The 24,735-nt window shown below is 34.0% G+C and overlaps 1 pseudogene across 1 annotated transcript in view; it reads left to right on the forward strand.

Annotated features, from left to right (window-relative positions):
* The window catches only part of LOC143248501 (serine/threonine-protein kinase STK11-like), a 34,512-nt pseudogene extending 12,918 nt beyond the window's left edge, over positions 1–21,594 (forward strand). The window contains exons 4-8 of the transcript XR_013027014.1: positions 1,191–1,326; positions 8,991–9,118; positions 11,574–11,631; positions 13,451–13,623; positions 15,153–21,594. The product of XR_013027014.1 is annotated as a serine/threonine-protein kinase STK11-like (transcript). The remainder of the gene's footprint in view (positions 1–1,190; positions 1,327–8,990; positions 9,119–11,573; positions 11,632–13,450; positions 13,624–15,152) is intronic.
* The last annotated feature ends 3,141 nt before the right edge of the window (positions 21,595–24,735 follow it).

A 24,735-nucleotide genomic window follows, 5' to 3' on the forward strand; every position in this document is an offset into this window, starting at 1 on the left:
GTAACAGATAACGAGATGTAAAAGGATCGAGGCATCAGTGTTTTACCATGTAACAGATAACGAGATGTAAAAGGACAAGGCATCAGTGTTTTACCATGTAACAGATAACGAGATGTAAAAGGACGAGGCATCAGTGTTTTACCATGTAACAGATAACGAGATGTAAAAGGACGAGGCATCAGTGTTTTACCATGTAACAGATAACGAGATGTAAAAGGACGAGGCATCAGTGTTTTACCATGTAACAGATAACGAGATGTAAAAGGACGAGGCATCAGTGTTTTACCATGTAACAGATAACGAGATGTAAAAGGACAAGGTGTCGGTGTTTTACCACGTAACAGATAACGAGATGTAAAAGGACAAGGTGTCGGTGTTTTACCACGTAACAGATAACGAGATGTAAAAGGATGAGGCGTTTTGTTTTACCACGTAACAGATAACGAGATGTAAAAGGACGAGGTGTCAGCGTTTTGTTTTACCACGAGACAGATAACGAGATGTAAAAAGACGAGGTGTCAGCGTTTTGTTTTACCACGTGACAGATAACGAGATGTAAAAGGACGAGGTGTCAGCGTTTTGTTTTACCACGTGACAGATAACGAGATGTAAAAGGACGAGGTGTCAGCGTTTTGTTTTACCACGTGACAGATAATGAGATGTAAAAGGACGAGGTGTCAGCATTTTGTTTTACCACGTGACAGATAACAAGATGTAAAAGGACGAGGTGTCAGCATTTTGTTTTACCACGTGACAGATAACAAGATGTAAAAGGACGAGGTGTCAGCGTTTTGTTTTACCACGTAACAGATAACGAGATGTAAAAGGACGAGGTGTCAGCGTTTTGTTTTACCATGTAACAGATAACGAGATGTAAAAGGACGAGGTGTCAGCGTTTTGTTTTACCATGTAACAGATAACGAGATGTAAAAGGATGAGGTGTCAGTGTTTTGTTTTACCATGTAACAGATAACGAGATGTAAAAGGACGAGGCGTTGGTGTTTGACTTTGGAAGAGAAAAGTAGGCAAGGCTACATTGTATGAGAGGTATAACACAAGTAAGTGTTCAAGATGTCAGGGTTTGAAAGTGTAAAAGCTAATCTATGGTGCGTAATTTTTGGAATTTGTTTTAAGATGTTTTTCTTTGTCATATGATTCGATTTTAAGTACTCTGATCTTTATTATCTTAGGCTTTAGATAGGTTTGCCAAAGATGATACGTGCCATACTAGCCAAGGTTCACCAGCATTTCAACCTCAGAAATAGCCAATGGTCTGGAGTGTTTCTCAGGATTTAAAGTGGATGTTTGGTCCTCAGGTGTAACTCTGTAAGTAATTATGAACTACATGTTTTGTAGATGCTAAATTACATCACTTGTAACATGTATGTAATACAAAACCCAAATATTTAAAAATCTATGAGCAACCGTAGAGGAATGATGTATTTAAATGTGATTAAGAACAAAATAAAACAATTTTTTGGTTGTTTACTGATGGTGACAAACTGATTGGGTTATTTGTTTTTAGTATTTAATATTTAATATAGTATTTAGTATTTTGGTAGACTTGACAAATGTTTGTTATTTCTAATGTTATTTACACTTTGATTATATTGTTTACCTTAACAGGAAATAAAATGCAGAAAGCAAGATATTTTTCTTTTATATATTTGGATGTGCAGTTATCCTGGACTAATTCCTTGCATAGAAGTCTTCATACACTATTGTGGGAAGTGTGTTTATGTGCAAGTGGTTTGACATCTGTGTGATGGTGTTATTTCTTATCAAGCTACAGTACCACTTCTGTAACTCCTAAAAGCACATTAATTAATATTTTTTGAATGTGTGAAGAGCTGTTTGTATAACATTCCACAACTTCTACTCCATTTGAGTATCAATGTTTCAGTTGAATTTAGTTTTACTTTCTTATGTGGAGGGCAAACAGTTTCTTGTATGTAGAGATACAGTCTTGCATGATTTCTGATGTTTGTTCTCCTGTAGTTGACTTGTAGGAGGTCAAAGGCAGACTGGTGAGAACTTAGGATATTTTTCCAGAACCTTCTTGTACTGGACAATTTATGCATACATTTTCATGTTTTGAGTGTTTCTGTGGATGATGACTCGTCATCTTCCTCATACGAAGAAACTAGTTCATCTGATTACCTGGTCCTTCTATTTTTGGCAAACATTGCTGTGCATGCTAGAGGGTTTTCACATCAGTTAAAAGAGGATGTTGCCGTGCTTTCTATTCCTTGGATTAGCATGCTTTGGCTTTCCACTGCTTTAGCATCCTTATATTTGTCTGTCACTTACGACAGTTTTACATCTGTGTTTGAGGCCTATATTAATTCTCTTGTTCAAACTTCAGCGAATCTTAGTCACTTACTGGTTTTCATTTTAGTTTGGTTATTTGTTTCTCTCCTTCATGTCCTGGTTGTTTTGTTGATGGGATCTTTTGGAGAGAGTTTTCCTTCCTGTTTTGGAAGACCATAGAGTGAGTTACCTCCAATCTTAGGGTTGTTTATTACTGGTTTACAGCATCTCCTATATGCATTTCCAGGCATCCTGCTTTGGTGACATGATCCATTGGAACTCAAGTGATTCTGACCTTATTAGTGAGGATCATCCTGCATGATGGAGTCAGATTTTTGCATTGGTTCCTACCTTATGGAGGCAGGTCCTGTGGGGTCTTATCACAGAGGATTTGTGTCAGTATAGGAGACATTCATCACAAATTGTTTTATCATTCAAATTCTTTTGGGTGGATTGGTCATTCATTTCATGTCTCCTTCTCCATTGCCTTTGATGCTGATTGGCTCGCTACTCTCCATGGACCATATTACATCCAACCATTGAACACAAGCCATCTACAATCTTCTGCACCAGGAGACCATAGAGTGAGTTACCTCCTATCTTAGCATTGTTTATTCCTGGCTGTTTGTAGTACTAAAATGAAAAAGGTGATTGGCAGCCAGCCATTAATTTTGCTTGTCCCGTTTGCTTCCTCCAGCTTCCTCAGTTTGCAGTGGAGTTATTCTTTTCCTATGGTGGTTTTTGTCACAGAGGTGTACATTCATATCCCAGCCAATGTCTTCAAAGTTTTATCTCAGTCTTGTGCACTACAACCAGGTTTTACAGTTTTATGTTTTAACATTTGGCCATGTGTTTTGTTGTTTTGCCAGAATCTTTCGCATGCCATTTTCACTTAGCATTCACACTCGGGTAATTACATCTGGCTTCTTCTCTTACCATTTGGCAGAACTGTGCTTTCAACCTGTGGTAGCAGAAGCTGTGATGGCCGGGTTTCTTATGAAAGCAAAGGAGAAGTTTATTCATACTTCCACACTTTTAATATGAGCTGGAAGGTTGTTCTTCACATACAGGGTCACATGGGGTGGGGGCATTCACTGGTCATTTCAGGACCAGTGGAACTTTCAAACAGATGTGCTACATTGTCAGATTTCAGTTTCCTCATTCTTGGCTGGTGATTGGACAGAAATAACATAATAGTAGGTATACTTCTACTGCTTTCATGGTTGGGGTTACATCTATTCACAGATGCTTCTTGTTATGGGGTGGGGTGCTTGATTTGAAAATATGGTATTAAAGGAACCTTTGATAGTAGATGAAGCTTCTCTCATCAATTTCTTACAACTTTTAAACAGTTCAATAGGGTTTCATTGTTGAGAGGGTAGGTGGTATTGTTCCATTTGGACAATTTCACAGTAGTCTTATACATTTCAAAGCAAGGTGGCACTCCAGGTCTCTTTATTTTTGACCAGTAGATTTTCTTTCTTAAGTACACAACCATTAGATTGTTCTCCTTGCTTGTCATGTTCCAGAGATAATTACTCTAGTGGCTAACCAATTCTCTCCTCTGCAGAGCTCTTCCTATGGAATGGATGCACCATATTCAAGTTTTTCATTGAATCTACCTAAGGACATCACAGATTGATGCTTTTATCATATACTGGAATGCTTGGCTTCCATCTGCCCAGCCACCAGTACCTCCCCCTTTGGCAGTGCAAGAAGATGCTGTTAGCCAAGATTGGACTGGTGTTCATCTGTATACATTTCTCTCAGTTCATCTGCTCTCCAAGGTTTTGGCCCCAATTCACTCAGTCCTATCAAGTTCTTCTAGTGGTACCATATTTGCTGTGTGAGCCCTTGTTTCCTCTTCTCTGTTTTCTTTAGGATAGTCAATCTCTTCCCTGACCAAAACTCTGACTGATGTTGACATGATACATTTGTCCTCTGTTGGTCAATATTCTTCAACTTCACACCTGTTGTTTATGCAGTCCAATCCAAATCATTGGAATTGACATCTTGAGTGGTTACCCTGTGTCATTTTGTGATTTTTTTTGTCAGTGGTCTTTCACATGTGGGTTTGATTCTATACATCCCACTGTGCCACACGGAAATTTTTGGCATGATTGTTTCACTCTGTTGTCTGTTGCCTTATATGTAATTGTGTTGTCAGCTGCTTTTAGTTTAGAGAAGAAAATGCGTTTTGAGTCCCCAGTTTTCTCATTACTACTGAAATAATTCTGGGTTATCTGCTCATGTTACCTTTTCCAAGTTCTTAATAGTGGTTCTTCATGCATTGTCATGTACACCTTTGGGGTCATGTACACAGAACACTGCACCATTTGAACAAGGTTTTTGTATCCAGACAAGCTTTTTCTACCTAAAAATGTAGTAGCTAGGAAAAGAGATAAGGCATTCACTTTTATTTATTGTCGCTCCATTTTCCATTTATACAATAGTTGGATCCAGATCATCTTATGTCTTGTTTCAGTTCTCACAGGTTACACAGGCATACTGAAGCATTTTGGGTCTCTCATCACCAGTTTTTCCTGTTGGGATTCTTGTGTATCACATGACTTATTCCCTGTCATTATGACATGTTGGTTCTGATATCTTTGGTCCATCACTGAAGGAGTGTATACTTCTTCAAGTTTCATCTACTGAAGTTTGACATATATCAATGTCCTTGGCAACTCAGTTTTTCTGGTCCACTGGAGGACATTGTACAGGCTTGTACTTGGACCACACCTTTATGGAACTATTTACATGATTTATCACTCTCCTGCTTGGATGAATTTCTCATCCTCCTTGACTCTTTACTAAGTCCAGTTTAATTTGGACAGAGATGAGTATTTTATTTGTTTTGTGCTTCTCAGGGACCTCCTTATTTGGATCCAACTCAGTGATGGGAGATTCCTGGTCAGGTATTTTTCTATAAATCTGCACTTTTGATGAGATTGGGTGTTCCAAATGACCCACCTTGGCACTTTCTGGGTGGGGAACATTTCTGTGTCAGATATATACTATACTGGATTGCCACTGATGGACTATTATCAGTAAAATATATAGGGCCTTTTTTCATCACTGCTAACTCTTATATTAAAGAAATTGGAGTTGATTTACTACTATAAGCAGGGAACATGGTTCACTTATTGCACTGTCTCTGAAGTATTGTTCTACAGGTCTTCCCATTGTTAGTTCCCCTCCTCTCTTCTAGTGAAACTAGGGAGTCTTTACTAGTTGCTGAAGTGGCAGACAGAGGTATACTCCTCTTGAGTGATGCTTGTACTCTATTATACTTGAGAAAAAGTGGGTAAAGCTGATTACCCTCCAATTCTTAACCCCAGATGGTTTTCCAGATATCTGGTAAGGAGCTGGACCAGCCTATGTGAGAGCCTCCTTTTAATTCCAGTTTAGAGATGATACTTTGTTGTTTATTTGTGTGAAAGTGGCCCTTCTTTTTTTGGTCATTCTTTTACTTTTCATGATCATGGCAAGGGTCCTTGACTTCTAATTTTGTATGCAGGATGTCACCTCTAAAGAGTTGAGGGTCCTTGACTACTTCTAATTTTGTATGGAAGATGACACCTCCAAGAGTTGAGGGTCCTTGACTTTAATTTTGTATGCAGGATGTCACCTCCAAAAGTCGAGGGTCCTTGACTTCTTTTAATTTTGTATGCAGGGTGTCACCTCCAAGAGTCGAGGGTCCTTGACTTCTTTTAATTTTGTATGCAGGGTGTCACCTCCAAGAGTCGAGGGTCCTTCACTTTTAATTTTGTATGCAGGGTGTCACCTCCAAGAGTCGAGGGTCCTTGACTTCTTTTAATTATGTATGCAGGGTGTCACCTCCAAGAGTCGAGGGTCCTTCACTTTTAATTTTGTATGCAGGGTGTCAACTCCAAGAGTCGAGGGTCCTTGACTTCTTTTAATTATGTATGCAGGGTGTCACCTCCAAGAGTCGAGGGTCCTTGACTTCTTTTAATTTTGTATGCAGGGTGTCACCTCCAAGAGTCGAGGGTCCTTGACTTCTTTTAATTTTGTATGCAGGGTGTCACCTCCAAGAGTCGAGGGTCCTTGACTTCTTTTAATTTTGTATGCAGGGTGTCACCTCCAAGAGTCGAGGGTCCTTGACTTCTTTTAATTTTGTATGCAGGGTGTCACCTCCAAGAGTCGAGGGTCCTTGACTTCTTTTAATTATGTATGCAGGGTGTCACCTCCAAAGTCGAGGGTCCTTGACTTCTTTTAATTTTGTATGCAGGGTGTCACCTCCAAAAGTCGAGGGTCCTTGACTTCTTTTAATTTTGTATGCAGGGTGTCACCTCCAAAAGTCGAGGGTCCTTGACTTCTTTTAATTTTGTATGCAGGGTGTCACCTCCAAGAGTCGAGGGTCCTTGACTTCTTCTAATTTTGTATGCAGGGTGTCACCTCCAAGAGTCGAGGGTCCTTGACTTCTTCTAATTTTGTATGCAGGGTGTCACCTCCAAGAGTCGAGGGTCCTTGACTTCTTCTAATTTTGTATGCAGGGTGTCACCTCCAAGAGTCGAGGGTCCTTGACTTCTTCTAATTTTGTATGCAGGGTGTCACCTCCAAGAGTCGAGGGTCCTTGACTTCTTCTAATTTTGTATGCAGGGTGTCACCTCCAAGAGTCGAGGGTCCTTGACTTTTAATTTTGTATGTAGGGTGTCACCTCAAAGAATTGAGGGTCCTTGACTTCTTCTAATTTTGTATGCAGGGTGTCACCTCCAAGAGTCGAGGGTCCTTGACTTCTTCTAATTTTGTATGTAGGGTGTCACCTCAAAGAATCGAGGGTCCTTGACTTCTTCTAATTTTGTATGCAGGGTGTCACCTCCAAGAGTTGAGGATCCTCGACTTGATTGTTCCACATTCTCCTCATTATCCCAGGGGCAGGAGGTGCTGCACCTGTTTTTAAGGATAATAAAGTTAGGATTTTGGTTTGTAATTCCAGACTGGAGGATCTGTGTTTCTTCAGGTTGAGTGAGTTTTGAATTGACCTTGTAATTTCTAGTTTGGTTTGTTAGTTTGGTGGCTTGCATGTAACATTCTTTAACTCTCAGGTTGGTTACCTGGGCACGTAATTCAGAGTGTGGTTTCTTACATTTTGTGCTCCTTCAGGTTGGAGTGTGGGTTTTGTTGGCTTTGGTGTTGCTTGCCTTCTCTCCATAATTTTGATGGTGTGTCATGCAACTTTCTGTAACGTTCAGTTTGACTTCCCTTAATGTCATATTTCTGTTATAAAAGTATATCATACTGTGAACCACATGCTTTGGCTACTACATCATGGATTTGGTTCTTTGTCTCCATAGCCTTCTCTTTCTAATGATGAGATGTGGAACATCACCTGGACAAATCCTGTAATAATGAACAATATTGACTGTAGTCAGTTGGCTTTTACTCTGGTAAAAAAATGTACCTGTTCCAAAAGCACACACTCTCACTAATGTGCTTTGTTATATCTCAGTTTTGCACACCTGTGTTTTTCTATATAGATCCTTGCCCATGTAGTGTGTTAGCTAAAGTGTTTTGGATGTGTACAGTTTCTTATAAAAAAATGTACCTCTTCTGTCACTACTTCTCTCCTGTGTTTGAGTTTAACGAGGGGTTTATGTCCATTTTGGACATGGTGATGTAGGTAGAGAGAGTCCAAAAACTAAACTTGTTATGAGTAATATTGTGAGGGTATAAAGACTAGTGTAAGTAAAGTAGAATTCATACCAATGATTAGACTGGTAAAAAAAGATATAAAGACTGGTGTAAGTAAAGTAGAATTCATACCAATGATTAGACTTGTAAAAAAAGATATAAAGACTGGTGTAAGTAAAGTAGAATTCATACCAATGATTAGACTTGTAAAAAAAGATATAAAGACTAGTGTAAGTAAAGTAGAATTCATACCAATGATTAGACTGGTAAAAAAGATATAAAGACTGGTGTAAGTAAAGTAGAATTCATACCAATGATTAGACTGGTAAAAAAAGATATAAAGACTAGTGTAAGTAAAGTAGAGTTCATACCGATGATTAGACTGGTAAAAAAAGATATAAAGACTAGTGTAAATAAAGTAGAGTTCTTACCAATGATTAGACTGGTAAAAAAAGATATAAAGACTAGTGTAAGTAAAGTAGAGTTCATACCAATGATTAGACTGGTAAAAAAAGATATAAAGACTAGTGTAAGTAAAGTAGAATTCATACCAATGATTAGACTGGTAAAAAAAGATATAAAGACTAGTGTAAGTAAAGTAGAATTCTTACCAATGATTAGACTGGTAAAAAAAGATATAAAGACTAGTGTAAATAAAGTAGAGTTCTTACCAATGATTAGACTGGTAAAAAAGATATAAAGACTAGTGTAAGTAAAGTAGAGTTCTTACCAATGATTAGACTGGTAAAAAAAGATATAAAGACTAGTGTAAGTAAAGTAGAATTCATACCAATGATTAGACTGGTAAAAAAAGATATAAAGACTAGTGCAAGTAAAGTAGAGTTCTTACCAATGATTAGACTGGTAAAAAAGAGATCTTCCTCAGGATAAAGCTAAACAGTGAGAGGACATAAGAATTATGTAAACCTTTGTGCATTGCTACTCCAAAGTACTGAACGTAATGTGAAAGTTAAGGTAAACATGTTAGTCATATATGTTTGTTTACTTACATTTTATCTTTTCAGATTTAATATCACAACAGGAAAGTATCCATTTGAAGGAGATAACATATACAAGTTATTTGAAAATATAGGTAAAGGAGAATTTACAATACCAGATGAAATAGATCAATTATTACAGGGATTATTACAAGGTGAGATTGTACTAAATATGCTGTAAGTATTTTTATGTTTCATATAAAGTTGAATGTTAATAAAGGATGTCTGAAATAATGTACATTCTGTTTCTGATAAGGTTTTATATATGAACAAAATTTTCAGTGTCTGATAAGTATGTCATTCTCTAAACATACATTCTGTCTTCATTATTTCAAAGTGATAGATCCAGTGGAGTTATTAAACCAAACAATAATAGTCATATCTTTGCATTTAGTTATGAAACAATGCTAAAGTATTGTTTTTCAAAGTTGAGTTTGAATAGTGTGATTATAAATTAATCTGTTTTAACTCTCAACCTCTGTTTTGGCTTGCATTTAAAAAACTACATTTGATTACATAATATTATACTAAGAATTAGCTTTATCTTTACATTAGTTGTTGAAGAAGGTAATTTACACTTCAGTGGTGCCAAGTAAGGTGCTTTTTTAAATAAGTTAACCTGGTAATTTAGAAACATGTTGATAGATGTTTTACTAACACAAGAAATGTGTGTACCATAGTGATGTCACTGTCAAGTGTCTACAATATTGATGTCACTTGTGTGCAGTGTTGTCACTGTCAAATTTAAAAAATTCCATCAATTTGAGACATTCCATGAGCTGAGTGTTTAGTTTTTTCTCTGGTTGTATATCTTTGTACGTTATACATCTTGTCTGATTAACTTGTAATGTTCGTTTTCTGAGTCCATGAATTTATTCAAACAAATTACATATTTTTAATTTCTACCTTTTTCGTAGAGTACATGCATATTGTAAGTTTTGCCAGTCTGTAAAATAATGGCAAATGATATACCAGCTGTACTTTAAGGACTGTTTTCACCTGTACCTACTAGATTAGTACAGTTGATTGGTAACAACAATATTATATACCAGCTGTACTTTAAGGACTGTTTTTACCTGTACCTACTAGATTAGTACAGTTGATTGGTAACAACAAAATGATATACCAGCTGTACTTTAAGGACTGTTTTCACCTGTACCTACTAGATTAGTACAGTTGATTGGTAACAACAAAATGATACACCAGCTGTACTTTAAGGACTGTTTTCACCTGTACCTACTAGATTAGTACAGTTGATTGATAACAACAAAATGATATACTAGCTGTACTTTAAGGACTGTTTTCACCTGTACCTACTCTATTAGTACAGTTGATTGGTAACAACAAAATGATATACCAGCTGTACTTTAAGGACTGTTTTCACCTGTACCTACTAGATTAGTACAGTTGATTGGTAACAACAAAATGATATACCAGCTGTACTTTAAGGACTGTTTTCACCTGTACCTACTAGATTAGTACAGTTGATTGGTAACAACAAAATGATATACCAGCTGTACTTTAAGGACTGTTTTCACCTGTACCTACTAGATTAGTACAGTTGATTGGTAACAACAAAATGATACACTAGCTGTACTTTAAGGACTGTTTTCACCTGTACCTACTAGATTAGTACAGTTGATTGGTAACAACAAAATGATACACCAGCTGTACTTTAAGGACTGTTTTCACCTGTACCTACTAGATTAGTACAGTTGATTGGTAACAACAAAATGATACACCAGCTGTACTTTAAGGACTGTTTTCACCTGTACCTACTAGATTAGTACAGTTGATTGATAACAACAAAATGATATACTAGCTGTACTTTAAGGACTGTTTTCACCTGTACCTACTCTATTAGTACAGTTGATTGGTAACAACAAAATAATACACTAGCTGTACTTTAAGGACTGTTTTCACCTGTACCTACTCTATTAGTACAGTTGATTGGTAACAACAAAATGATACACCAGCTGTACTTTAAGGACTGTTTTTACCTGTACCTACAAGATTAGTACAGTTGATTGGTAACAACAAAATGATATACCAGCTGTACTTTAAGGACTGTTTTCACCTGTACCTACTAGATTAGTACAGTTGATTGGTAACAACAAAATGATACACCAGCTGTACTTTAAGGACTGTTTTCACCTGTACCTACTAGATTAGTACAGTTGATTGGTAACAACAAAATAATACACTAGCTGTACTTTAAGGACTGTTTTCACCTGTACCTACTCTATTAGTACAGTTGATTGGTAACAACAAAATGATATACTAGCTGTACTTTAAGGACTGTTTTCACCTGTACCTACTCTATTAGTACAGTTGATTGGTAACAACAAAATGATATACTAGCTGTACTTTAAGGACTGTTTTCACCTGTACCTACTCTATTAGTACAGTTGATTGGTAACAACAAAATGATATACCAGCTGTACTTTAAGGACTGTTTTCACCTGTACCTACGAGATTAGTACAGTTGATTGGTAATGACAGTATTTTTTTCTTGTATGATGAACAAGATGTTGCTTTTTGTTTCTTTTTGCAGTGTTTTATAAGTGTTTTGAAGGTATATTTTTTTAGTAATTAATTGAATATTTGCAGGTATGCTACAGAAAGATCCTCAACATAGGCTGGCTATTAAACAGATAAGACAACATGAGTGAGTAAAAGAAAAGATTTTTTATAAGACATTGGATTCTTTATATTGCTGAAACGGGAACAGTGTTATATTAGTACTAGTTCTGATTTTGAATGTTGAACAAAAATAATTTATTTAGCTAAAAACTTTATCACAGAAATGTGATTAAAAATATTTTTGTAGAAAATAAATTAATAGTTTTAGTTCATAATTTCAAAAAAAAAATTCTTTAAAAAAAAGAGAAATAGTATGAAAAATCTGGAAAATTGGTAAAAACGTTTTGTGTTTAAACCATTATTTGTGTCAACTTTTGTATCCAAGAATACTGACCTTTAATTGTTAGTTATTATAACTACCGATATGTATTTAGTGTCTGGCAATAAATGATAACTACCTATATGTATTTAGTACCTGGCACAAATGACAATAACAATTGCATTGTTTCACATAATGCGATGTGACATGGTAATTTTATCATTAATTTTTCTTTTGAAGTAAACATTGAAAATAATTTCTTTTCTGAGAAGGATAACGTTGAAACATTTCCATAGTGTAAAACGTGTGGTTTACTTGAAATTTGCTGTAGAATTTTTCATGCGATGCGACAACGAACTTTAATTTAAATCAAAATTTCTTATAACCTGTTAGGTATTAATCTTGTCTTTTAGTAATTTTCAGGTAATGATTATCTCAACATGGACTTGGTCAATTTGACCACCCACATGACCTATTTATACTCATTTAGAGTCTTTATAGATTTAATACTTCTAACGTTCAATATAGTGTGTATATCTTTACAAAATTTTGCAGTCTTTCAGTTAATATCACAAGTCATATTTTTGTTTCATTGAAGTCTTTTTAAAAAAAACTAAAAGATTTGTCTATGAATATATTGAGCATTTGCTTTGAATAGTTTGTGTGAAAAGTACTTTTCATTTTAAGATTAAAAATACCTTTTCTCATTTGAAAAATCTGATTTTGTTTGTGTAAACCCTAAATCTTCCTAAATACATTTAACATTTTTACTAAATATAAATTTATATTTTATCTGCTATTTTCTGTACCCCATCTGTGTACAAGATCACTCAATTTGACCAACCTCGTAACCAATCAAAATAAATGTAAATTACCATTTTTTCTTCTTTCTAGAGTAACTTTAAATTGTAACATGAAACTGGATTAACTTAACCTAAGTAGCTTTAAGTTCCTAACAGATACATCTAATAATAATTAAATTTTATTGCCCTTTGAAACATATTTAACTCCATATCTGGTCCAATATAAGTCACTCAGGAACAGATAAGCTATTAAATTACATTACTTGCAAGCTGCTTGCATGTGTGTCTCATGAAACATCTTTATTATATTATTAATGTTACCTAACCTGCTCTGAATTAACCTAAAAATATTTCTATTTTTACATTTTAGTTTCTTTTATAATAATGAACAAAGAGTAAACAATAAATAAAGTAATTACTGGGTCCTTTGTTTTTTTGCTGTCAGATGTTGATGACAATTAATCCTACCTTTTTATATACTAATAGCATTACTGCACTGAAAATTTTTTAATAAATTAAATAACATACTGTAATATAAATATACTGCACATTAGAGATTCTCTTACTGTTTGTTACTTTATAAATTGTTTTGAGTTATGTTTCTTGTTTCACCTGATTTTGTTACCACGTTGTACATCATCAAGGGTAAAAGAAATATACATTGAAATGTTTGGAGAGTGACAAATTATAAATAACTGGTTCATAGCTTCTTTAAACCCAAATTTGTTCAGTAATAACTAACTGTTAAGTCTTTTCTTTAAAATTTGTTAATATCTTTGTAGTTGGGTGAGAAAGAAACACCCTCGGATTACACAGGAGGTGTGTATTCCTCATCATGTAAGTGGTGATGAATTTCGAAGTATGTCAGTCATTCCCTATCTTCAGGACTTACATTGTGGACCTGAAGAAGGTGACGAAGCATCAGAGGAATACATCACAGAACACGATCTTCAAGGTAAGTCTTGTATAAGAAAAGTTTTCTTACTTCTCTATACTTTGTTATGTAACTTATGGTCACTCTCCTGTCTGTATGTTCTTTTGTTATATAACTTATGGTCACTCTTCTGTCTGTATGTTCTTTTGTTATATAACTTATGGTCACTCTTCTGTCTGTATGTTCTTTTGTTATATAACTTATGGTCACTCTCCTGTCTGTATGTTATTTTGTTATATAACTTATGGTCACTCTCCTGTCTGTATGTTATATTGTTATATAACTTATGGTCACTCTCCTGTCTGTATGTTATATTGTTATATAACTTATGGTCACTCTCCTGTCTGTATGTTACATTGTTATATAACTTATGGTTCACTCTCCTGTCTGTATGTTATATTGTTATATAACTTATGGTCACTCTCCTGTCTGTATGTTATATTGTCATATAACTTATCAAAGGTCACTCTCCTGTCTGTATGTTATATTGTTATATAACTTATGGTCACTCTCCTGTCTGTAATGCGTTATATTGTTATATAACTTATGGTCACTCTCCTGTCTGTGCGTTATATTGTTATGTAACTTATGGTCACTCTCCTGTCTGTAATGCGTTATATTGTTATGTAACTTATGGTCACTCTCCTGTCTGTATGCGCGTTATATTGTTATGTAACTTATGGTCACTCTCCTGTCTGTATGTTATATTGTTATGTAACTTATGGTCACTCTCCTGTCTGTATGCGTTATATTGTTATGTGTAACTTATGGTCACTCTCCTGTCTGTACGTTATATTGTTATGTAACTTATGGTCACTCTCCTGTCTGTATGTTATATTGTTATGTAACTTATGGTCACTCTCCTGTCTGTATGTTATATTGTTATGTAACTTATGGTCACTCTCCTGTCTGTATGTTATATTGTTATGTAACTTATGGTTCACTCTCCTGTCTGTACATTATATTGTTATGTAACTTATGGTCACTCTCCTGTCTGTATGTTATATTGTTATGTAACTTATGGTCACTCTCCTGTCTGTATGTTATATTGTTATGTAACTTATGGTCACTCTCTGTCTGTATGTTATATTGTTATGTAACTTATGGTCACTCTCCTGTCTGTACGTTATATTGTTATGTAACTTATGGTCACTCTCCTGTCTGTACGTTCTTTTGTTATGTAACTTATGGTCACTCTCCTGTCTGTATGTTAGATTAACTAACATTATAATATGAACATTTTGTTTACAATTTACGTATTTGTAGTGAGTTTTTTGTAGCGCTTTTTTATTTCCTCAGTAACAAGCAACTAAAACACTTTGAATGCTTAAATTGAAGTGATTTAGTAAATGTTTAATATCAGAGGTTAGTGCCATCTATCTTATCTGTTAAAGACTTGGTTACAGAAGTTAGATTGTTGATGACTGATCTGCCAGAGAAACAGTTTTTGTTTTCTTTGTATTTTTATAAATAAATAATATTTTAAAAGTAAAGTTAATTATCTCTTCTGAATGATACGAGTGTGAACTCTAACGGTGTTATTTTCTCAGAAATGCGTCAGATGGATGCTTCATCTTCCAAGAAACGGAACAAGAAACCTAAACGGAAGCTTCCTAGTTGTATAAGTGTTAAAAGGTTCAGTTCGTGTAAGCAGTCTTGACAACAAGAAAGTTGTTTGGAGATTTCCCTTAGAGTTACTCAAACTGCAGGATACCGAGCTCATCCAGCTGTGGAGAAAGTCAGTTTGGAACATAAGCTTCCTGAATGTACTGTTTCTAGTATTTTTTAACTGTTGTACTCCTAACTTTAAATGTTCCTTAACAAACAAGGAAAGAACATGTAGCAGAAACAAGGAATTTTTAAGCAAGTTAAGAAAAATCAGCTTAGTAAGACAGTTCTTAAACATTTTCTATTAAAGAAAGTCTCCCAGTATCTTATTGTTAGCTAAACATTCATTTAAAGAAATTAACATAAACTAAAACCTGTTAGTTAAGTATGGAATAAATTTATTATTACAGGTTTTGTGTTTTAGAATTTAACCACAACTTCCAGGGAACTGATAAAAGAAAACTGATCGCTTATCAAAGGTGATAGCTGTTTGAGTTTTCTTTAAACAGGCTTAGGGTTTTGATAATTCAATGTAATCATTTTATGTTTTCTTTCACAGTTTTAGTATTTGAAACCTCACAGGTTAACAGATGAAACCTAATCTGTTCTAAGATAACCACATATCATACCTATACTATGCCATTCGTATATTCTTTAATAATGTCTCAGTTTCAAGTATTTTTCTGAGCTTTAGCAAGAATGCCTCAGTGATTAATTAGTTACTACAGTTTAGTTAACTATAAACTTTATTCAATAAAAGATTGTAATTTATTCATGTACAACATAATGTTTAATTTAAAGTCACAACAATGATAAATGAATACTTTTATAATACTTGGTTAGGAGTCCATGTGAGAAAAGCCATTGTGTGTAACATGTTCAAACAATCTGATTATTAAGAAAATAGTGTATGACTTCTTGTGCTACATTTTGAACAAAAACCTATTTGAATTGTCAAAGTTACAAAAAGAATGTTTGTTACTATTGATTATGCCGTGTTCTACTCGTTGTTTTTAGGATGTTTTCATATAAACTGTATACAAAAGTGAATCTTTGACTTCATCACAAATCTGTTGTGGTGAAGTACGCTTGTAACACTCGTAAAATACGTCTTTATCTGGGGACTATTTTACCTAAATGTCTGCAAGAGCAATATTGTAGTCTGTTTTAAACTTCCAGTGTTATTGGTGTTTGAAACTGAAGAAATTAGACTTGACAAGACAACTTCAGAGGTACTAGACACTTCCTTTTTTCAGGCAGTAGGTATAGGTTGTGATTTTGTTTATAGGGAAAAACTAACTGTGAATCTAGAAGCTAGCTTTAAAACATTATTACATTTATGCCATTTTTGAGTTTGTCAAAGAGGTAAAATGAGTGTATGTTGGGTTCTTGCATACAATTGAACTATTACATCTTTCTTGATGCAACTAGAGAACATGTGTTTTCATTCCACTGTTTTGTAACATTTCAAAATCTTTATTAGGTTGCAGTGTTTGTTTATGTTTTTTGTGAGTCTCTTGTTTAAGAGGGACCAGTTAATACACATTGTTTTATTGTGTTTTTTTGTGTGTAACAACAATAATACTTTGAAGTAATTTTTATATTTCTTGTTCCAGATGCTATTTGGATTAGTGTATGGAACATCCATGTGTGATGGTATTAAACAGGTATTCAGTTCCACCATAACTATAATTAACTTTAATCTAAGATTCATCATAACAAGAAGTAAACATTTACTTCTTCTGTCTTCTTCTGTGCGTAACAATCATCGTAAAAATTGTATTGGCAATGGAATTTGAATAATTAATTAGATAATTATAAATTATAGGTTTGTTCATTGTATAATTGCTGTTTCAAAATACTATTGTGGTACAAATGTTAGTGGTGCTTTATAGGATATTTAAGAGAAAGAGTTACATTAAGAGTTACTTTTAAATTTGTTTCAATATAGATTTATGTAAAATAATTAGGCCTACTTAAGTCAAAGTTGGTTTTTTATCCATTTTAAATATCCTCTTTTAAATGAGTGAATATTTGGTTCTAAGTTTGGCAATTTCTAAAAGGAAACTACAAATTACAATTTCTTGGGGAGAAGAATGTAAGACAAGAATTCTGAATAACAATATTCAAGCAGTTAATAGTTGTTGTTTTAATGTAAATATCTTGAGCTTATGATATGTATCTGAATTTAAAACAATTTTCTTACTAATAGCTTTACAGGAGAAACTGTAACCTTTTTTTCTTGAACACAGTTTTGTGTTTTATAAAACCGTGCAAAAATATGTTGTTTCTCTGGATTTCTTTTAAGTTAATAATATGTTTAGGATTATGTTTCTCTTTTTAACGTGGTAATATTATTTGTTGCATAAGATTAAGCCTCTCCCATACAAATTGATACAAGAAATCACAAAAATGTATTTTCCACAATTGACAGTTAGATGTGTTTGTATTGTAAAGGTAAATCATAAGTAGTCCGTCACAATTTGACGAATTTTGTGCCCACAAATTCACACATTTATAATTATCTGCTGAATTCCGGTTGGAATGATCATGCTGTTGATTGGTAGCCTTATTTCTTAAGATTGCTGCAATTTATATTGGTGTTTAACAGTTAACTTAATAAAGTATTGTAGAAGTAGGCCAGTCCAAGACTAACAGGTTGGTACGAGGCTACAAGTGAGTGCTAGCCTAGCGAGTGTGTATCAACATTGTATGACAATTTTTTTATTGTATGATTTAGATTTTAAAAATGGCTCACTCCTCATGTACCTGTGCCTTTAACTAAAGTTGGTTAAATTTGTTGAAAAGATAGCAGTTTGTAGAATTTAAGTGAAACTTTGGAAAAAAAACAACCACTTAAATACAGGGTGGTCCAAAAGAAATCATCTGATGAAGTTTCCATTACCAATTGACATGTCACCAAACACAAGTGGTTATGAAAGGATCTACTTAAAATCACTATCAGTAACTGTTCGTGTCCTTCTTTATTTTGCCTCATCCTGTACAGAAAAGGATTTTCATGAGTTGATAGCATTTGTATATAGAATTGAAAATTAATGTTTTTTTTTGTTTTTTTTTGTAAAGATGTGTTAAAAGATTTAGAGAAGCTCAACCCTGGGCTTTTAAGTACAAACAACCTTGCTAGTACCAAAGTGTATAACATTCTGTATTATCTATACATTTCCCTAGCCCAGACTTCACATTAAAACAGTAGACAACTGAAACGTTTCAATGTTTGTTTTACTCACTAACACACACCCAGTGATATTTGTAAGATAAGTTTTTGTTTCAAAGTGTTTTGATATTATGAAATTTGAAAACTAGAACTGTTGGTTAATGAAAATTACCAAATTTTGAAAAAGTGTAAGGAGTTCCTTGGCAGGTTGTGTAATGTGTATAGTATTTAGGCTAGATTTAAAGCTGCTATTATGTCCCCAGTTATTTACAAAGGAAGTGTCTTGTTGTAACGTAGTAGGTATTTAACATTACAGATTAAAAGAGAGTATTTATTGTCTTGTCATTTGATGGTGCCCTATAATTTCTTTGTTTCCAGCTATTCCAACTATCTGTATTAAAAAAGTGTTTTATCCCCAACAGGTGGAAATAGTGTAGTTTAGTAACACAGGTAAGATAGGTTAGACCTTTTACAAGTGAAGACAGAGATATCATCTCTCTAAAGATAAGTTCGACATTTTAAAGGTGAAGGCAGTGATATCCTCTCTCTAAAGATAGGTTAGACATTTTAAACGTGAAGGCAGTGATATCCTCTCTCTAAAGATAGGTTAGACATTTTAAAGGTGAAGTCAGAGATATCCTTTCTTTAAAGATAGGTTAGAAATTTTAAAGGTGAAGGCAGTGATATCCTCTCTCTAAAGATAGGTTAGACATTTTAAAGGTGAAGGCAGTGATATCCTCTCTTTAAAGATAGGTTAGATATTTTAAAGGTGAAGGCAGTGATAACCTCTCTAAAGATAGGTTAGACATTTTAAAGGTGAAGGCAGTGATATCCTGTCTATATCAAGAGGATGGGAGTATTTTATTTAATGAAAGATTAAGGATGGCATTGCTGGTTTGTGTTCTAGCTTCGTATGGGGACAATATTCAGCTTTGAATCGTGTCTAAACACTTGTTATGGTTGTTGTTCTTGTTATTAATACAATATGTTTGTACAGATACAATATATGATCCCATTACTGGTACCTGATTTAGGAAGTGGCCATTTTCTTGTGTAATTATACATCTTACTATTATTAGAAAAACACTTTATCTTGTTAAAAGCTTGATGGTTGAGCAGTTAAGTACCATAGAAGTTGTGATAGCTGCTTCAAAAAAAAAAGTTTATTTTTGTTTCTGAAGAACATAAAATGTCAGTTATTAGAGAACTATAAATATGTTTTGCTGTGTGAATGAAAAGCTTCATATTGTAATTGGTTATATCTAGTAACAAAGAAAAGGTATGAAAATGAATAATAATTAAGGGTAAGGATACAGAAATTCTGAACCCTGAAGAGACTTGGATTGTTTATTAGTGTGGTAATGTCTACAGTCCTTGATAAGAAAAGACTTGTTAACCATCCAGCTAATGAAACATGCATTTTAATTTTTATAAGTAAAGACTTAAGAAAATGCAAACATCTAATTAGTTGTACTGATGGCCAGGTTTATTTTGAGTTTTACTTTAATTACATAGCTTATAATCCAAATAAGATATCATCTTAGTGCTGCTTCTTATTTGAACGTTAACAAGTCGAACTAAAATAAGACTGTACTTTGATATAAGTAGAAAAGCATGGTAGTAAATGTGGAAATGAATGTTTGATCTTTATTACAATAACTTAGGTATGAAGGTTTCATTCTCATGCTTAGGTTCAAGCGAGTGTTGGAAGACATTCATAAAAGTTAAAAGTTTACCTGAGAAAGTGTAGGAATATTATTTTTTACATCTGTAAAATGCAGGTCATGTCCACACAGTACCTCCAGTCATCCCCTCTTGAAGGAACTAATTGTTAGACTCTTTGTGTCAGACTACTTGTGAAGTGTTTGGCCTTCTATGAAAAATTTATTTTCTTTGTTATTAATCAGTGATTTTGATGAATTATATAGCTACTTTATTATGAGGAAAGTGTGTCTTTGATTAATATTATATGTATGTATATTAAAGAACAGTGACAGAAATTCTACACATTATTTTATAGACAAGTGATCACATGAGTGTAATTTTAAAAACAAAATAGCTACCTTAACTATACATGTCTGATTTAGAGCCAAAAGAAAAAAAACCAACAAAATTATGTTTAATCATTTGTATACGTTAACAAACCTTATCAAAATGTTTTCTAGAAAGTAATTTGTCAAGTTGTTTGTTATAAAAGATGAAATATTTAAGTCATTTGTGGCACCTATGTAGTTTAACGATGAATTATATAACTAGCAGACTTAATGTATACTTTTGTTTCTATTCAGAAACCAACCCACCCATTTAACAATGTTTTCACTATATTAGAAATATATTCGACTTAAAGTTGCTTTGTGATTAAAGCATATAAATATTTCTGTAAAATCATTATTATTATTATTATTATTATTATTAGTTAAACTTGAAACTGTTGATGGTCAGGTTTGGAACATGTGAAAATAATGAGAAATATTCAGTTATGAAAAACAGTAAAGATATTGGTCAATTGTTAATAGTTGTAAACAATATTATGGTCAGTTACGTTTTGAAATAGTCAAACTGGTCTTCAGGCTTACTGGTAGTTGTCTGAACAATCAAGGTGATTGTGAAATGTTCTGTCAAAATCACTAATTTTGGATGACAAGCATTTATTCAATGCGATCTTCACTTTTGTTTGAAGTTGTAAAACCAATCAGTTAGATGATGGTCACTTTCCTTTGCAGTTGTAGAACCAGTTGGTTAAGGTGATGGGTACTTTTGACAATTGGGAAAGTGACAATCATGAGGGCCAATTTTCTTATCTGTACTTGGATACTTAGAAGTTGAAATTTTGGCAGTCATATCTTCAAATTGTATTTATAACCATTTTAAACTTGTTTATAGGGTTATTATTATTTTATATCTTTCAATCCAAGAGTGAACACGTGAGTATTGAGGCCATCTTTCTAAATCAAGGTCACGGTAATGGAATTGGGATCAGGTGTACATAGTTAAGTATATTAATTTTGTATGTCTCAATGGTTGAAATTTAAACCAACCACATGCTCCATTTTGAGGGTTTGTGTCTCAATATGTCCACCTTCCATATAGTCATGCATATCCTTTTGTCTGCTTTGTTATATTGGTCATATGTTTTGTTTTGTTTTGTTTTTCTTTTTAACCAATACAAGGTGTTTAACAATAATAAATTATTTTTCGTGGGACCTACTGTGTGTTCTTTTTCAATGTCAAGCCAACATTTTAATGATGAACTTACAACTTGCATATGCTATGTATGTGACAAAAAATTAATATAGTAATATTGGATATGTTTTTTCTAATTTAAAGAAGAAAGTTTCATGTTTAGTGTTTAAATTAATGTTACAAGTCTTTCAACTCACAACTCAAATAATCAAGGAAATATTCAGTTGTGAAAGGATACGAGAAAATGTTGACATAGCACTGTTTGTGTATCAGGTCATCCCATAAGTAATGTCCAATTTTAGGTTCAGAAAAGAGAAATGATTTCAAACACTTTTAATGTTATTTAATCAATAATGTATGTTCCATTATTATTAATTACTTCCTGCCAACGATTCACAAACTTCTGAATTCAACTTCTATAAAATTACTGGGGGTTGGTGGAAAACAATGTAGAGAGGGTAGTTTTGACATCTTCATGTGTTCCAAGCTCTTTTTCCATTGAGATAGTCCTATAAACTTCAGAATAGATAATATTCAGAGTCTGGAGAATAAGGAGGATGTGAAAGTTTTCATAGTCTAGCTCTTCAATCTTTGCTGATGTGATCCTTGCTGTATGGGGCCATGCATTATCTTGGTGTAACACAACACCTTTATGACTGATCAAACGATGCCTCCTTTCTTTCAGTGCAACATTCAAGCGCTCTAACTGTTGACAATAGAAGTTTGATGTAATCATTACATTGAGTGGCAGGAACTCAAAGTGGATCACACCAACAATATCCCACTAAATGTTTAACAAGACTTTCCTGGTGTGGAGGTCCATTTTGGACTGTTCTTTAGCTAGTTTACCTGCATTGAACCATTGTCTATGACAAGACTTTCCTGGTGTGGAGGTCCATTTTGGACTGTTCTTTAGCTAGTTTACCTGCATTGAACCATTGTCTATGACATATAACATTTTTATAAAATAACCATTTTCATCTCCAGTCACTAAGCTGTCCAAAAAAGGTGAGCTATGTTCAAAATAGAGCAGAGAAGTGCAAATGTGCACTCTTGCTCTAAAGTTGGCTTCTGTCAAATCATGGGGGACCCATTTTCCAAGTTCTAACACCTTTCCAAGCTCTTGCAGATGATAGTGAACTGTTGAATGGGTTAAATCACACTTCTGCACTAGTTAAACTGTTACAGCATAATCTTCATCAAGTGCAGCCAGTAACAAGTCATCATTAAACTCAATAGGACGACCCGAACGTGGCGCATCACTTAAGCTGTAGTCACCTGATTTGAACTTCTGAAACCACCTTCGACATTTTCTTTCATTTAGAGACTCTGCACCATTAACAGCTTGAATGTTTTGTGTAGTTTCTGATGCACTATTGCTTTTCTTAAACTCATAAAGCATTATGTGTTCCTCAGACCCATCCATCTTTATAAGGGTGTAATTGATTAATGATGTGAAAAAGTGGAGTTGGGTTAGTTTTCTTTATTTGTCTGAACATTTCTATACACGTCCTGCTATATATTTTAGTCTGTTCTTTAGCTAGTTTACCTGCATTGAACCATTGTCTATGACATATAACATTTTTATAAAATAACCATTTTTCATCTCCAGTCACTAAGCTGTCCAAAAAAGGTGAGCTATGTTCAAAATAGAGCAGAGAAGTGCAAATGTGCACTCTTGCTCTAAAGTTGGCTTCTGTCAAATCATGGGGGACCCATTTTCCAAGTTCTAACACCTTTCCAAGCTCTGCAGATGATAGTGAACTGTTGAATGGGTTAAATCACACTTCTGCACTAGTTAAACTGTTACAGCATAATCTTCATCAAGTGCAGCCAGTAACAAGTCATCATTAAACTCAATAGGACGACCCGAACGTGGCGCATCACTTAAGCTGTAGTCACCTGATTTGAACTTCTGAAACCACCTTCGACATTTTCTTTCATTTAGAGACTCTGCACCATTAACAGCTTGAATGTTTTGTGTAGTTTCTGATGCACTATTGCTTTTCTTAAACTCATAAAGCATTATGTGTTCCTCAGACCCATCCATCTTATAAGGGTGTAATTGATTAATGATGTGAAAAGTGGAGTTGGGTTAGTTTTCTTTATTTGTCTGAACATTTCTATACACGTCCTGCTATATATTTTAGTCATTAAAGCCTTATATAAAGAAGAAATGATGATACACTTTCTGTATTAAATTTTTGGACATTACTTTTGGGATGGTTTGATATATACTGGTCGAAACAAATTAGATGTCATCAACTTATTGATAAATATATATAGAAATAACTAAATTATAAAGGGAAACTATTAAATGAAATTAATGTGTTTGTGGGACGACATCACCAGTTACTTACAAAAGTGTTTCATCACTAGCCGTGAGATAACTTCCGTCTAAAATTCACATTCTTAAAGTGAATTATTCTGGTGCATGATGACGTCAGCGCCCATCAATACGAGGGCAATACAACTTATATGCACAGTATTTCCTCTTAAGTATTTACACTCAAAGTAACTTCTTTTGCTTAGCATTGCCTAAATGCAGAAGTGTTGATTTTTCAGTTTACTGAGATTAGCATTCGTACAAAGGAACTTAGTCTTATACCTGTAGATTCTAATTAAAAATAACCGAGTTTTAAAATTCTCAAGTGTTGGTGATTTCGACTTTGTCCTGTGAAGATGACGAAATTACAAACACAGGTTCTGTTTCTACCATGGCTTCTGGAGACTTATTGACTGTGGTGCATCATCTTGCTGATTCTATCCTCCTCCTGTCCCTTTGGTTTATTTTCCTTCACATCTGTTTGAGAATGACAAGGAGATAATGAATTTGACCAACTCTTCTCTCACCCACCTAAGTTTGCTTTAGATATTGCTTACCAGTTTAGGAAACTCCTTATCTATCCAAATTAATTGTGGATATGATTTCTCAAATTATTTCTTTTCCTTTGCCTGTGTCCTTCGATTCCTTTCATTTCTTGCTCCACTATACAAATTATCTGGATTAGTTTTTCTTTTTTTCCTTACTTAGTATTTGAGTTTTTGTTGATTTCTTTCTCTAAGAACTCCACACCCATTACCATGTACCTCGTTCTTCTGGTTTTCTGGACTCTCTTGTCATGGCTTACAGCTATAGCGTATTCTGTTTCTCCTTTTCGATATCC

Source organism: Tachypleus tridentatus, chromosome 4 (genome assembly GCF_004210375.1).
Source record: "Tachypleus tridentatus isolate NWPU-2018 chromosome 4, ASM421037v1, whole genome shotgun sequence".
NCBI lineage: Eukaryota > Metazoa > Arthropoda > Merostomata > Xiphosura > Limulidae > Tachypleus > Tachypleus tridentatus.